The sequence below is a fragment of the Schistocerca gregaria genome, unplaced genomic scaffold (genome assembly GCF_023897955.1).
Source record: "Schistocerca gregaria isolate iqSchGreg1 unplaced genomic scaffold, iqSchGreg1.2 ptg000198l, whole genome shotgun sequence".
In the NCBI taxonomy this organism is placed as follows: Eukaryota; Metazoa; Arthropoda; class Insecta; order Orthoptera; family Acrididae; genus Schistocerca; species Schistocerca gregaria.
In genome coordinates this window covers 1572780-1574430 of record NW_026061736.1, presented here as the reverse complement: position 1 = coordinate 1574430, position 1651 = coordinate 1572780, and the positions used below count along the sequence as shown (strand labels likewise).

General features: G+C 43.5%; 1 non-coding gene across 1 annotated transcript; it reads right to left on the bottom strand.

The window, feature by feature from the left end:
* Window positions 1-581: 581 nt before the first annotated feature.
* Trnat-ugu (transfer RNA threonine (anticodon UGU)) lies at window positions 582-656 on the bottom strand. The gene has a single exon. It is a non-coding gene; the product is annotated as a tRNA-Thr (tRNA).
* Window positions 657-1651: the final 995 nt, after the last annotated feature.

The following is a 1651-nucleotide window of genomic DNA, read 5'->3' as shown; positions in this document are numbered from 1 at the left end:
CGAAAAAAATGTGTTCAAAGTTTAGGGAAAACATTTAGTTATATATGTAACACTCAGTTCATGCAAATCGAAGTAATAATATATTTTTAATGTCGCTGAAAACGAATCTGAAGTCAGATTTTCAATATTCAAAACAGCTAATCCAATACGGAGGGCAACCGATTATGTTTTGACCAATTTTTACCAAAAATGTATTTTCGTTATTTACGTTTAGTCTGCAAGTCAAGGAGTATTTATCAACCCTTCCTCTACCTCTGATTGTTCCTAGACAGCAACTTCCTGTTCTTCTTGGCAGGAAAAGCCCATCTGTCAAAGCTGGATATGCAGCACTCGGCAGCCTGCACTTCATATTCGTCCGTATTTTCGGTGAGTATGTTTGCATGCATTCTGCAGTATGAATCATTTTGAGCACGTGCGACACGGGACGAGTTATCATCTACATCTATATGGATACCCTGCAAAACACATTTAAGTGCCTGGCAAAGGGTTCATCGAATCACCTTCACAACTGATAATTAATTGAAACCCTCAGCTGCCGACAGGTGTTGTTGATATACTTCGATGGGGACAGCTGAAAAGTGTGCCCCTACTGGGACTCGAACCCAGAATCTCCTGCTTACAAGGCAGACGCTCAATCCATCTGAGCCATCGAGGGCACACATGAACAGCACGACTGCAGGAATTTATCCCTCGCACGCTTCCCGTGAGACTCACATCCCCAACCGTCCACAATCCGCATACGTAATGTACTTAATAGGTATTTGTCCATCCACTCATTACTGGCTCACACTAAGGTGACGATTCCCGTAAGAGTTCCGGCAACCTGTGCGCATTCGCACAGACGAAGGTCAATGGCTGGGTAACGTTTAACCATAGATATGAAGATAGTAACTGCTCTCGAAAGAACAGGCGCCACTGACGACCTTGCAACTCTTCTAGAATACATGATAGACCGGCCGATGTGGCCGAGCGGTTGTAGGCGCTTCAGTCGGGAGCCACGCGACCGCTACGGTCGCAGGTTCAAATCCTGCCTCGAGCATGGGTGTGTGTGATGTCCTTAATTTAGTTAGGTTTAAGTCGTTCTAAGTTCTAGGAAACTGATGACCTCAGATGTTAAGTCCCAAAGTGCTCAGAGCCATTTGAACCATCAGTCCCTATGTTTACACACTACTTACAGTAACTTATGCTAAGGACAACACACACACAACCATGCCCGAGGGAGGACTCGAACCTCCAACAGGGGGAGCCGCGCGAACCGTGACAAGGCGTTGGACACATGGCGGGTACCCCGCGCGGATCATGGCAGCCGTGACACTGCTTCAAACAATGGACTGTAGAAACTTTTGTAAAGCACGGATTAAAAAAAAAACTTTCTGTTCCAAGAGTCTAGACAAGTACACCTTTAAAAAATGCAACTACAAAGAAATAGAATTTTCGAACGTTTTGAATGAGAACCTGTCCTTATGGAACACCGTTGATCAAATGTCACAGGGATTATATACTCAGGTTTCACATGTGGATTAACACTTTCTAATCATTATCCGGAATGAGCAGGGCTTAAAACTTTGAAGAGTTAAATTTCAAGGGCCGTTCTCTTGTATGCAAATAGTTTCACAGTAGAAATTTCTCTAGTTTTATTTATTAATTAATT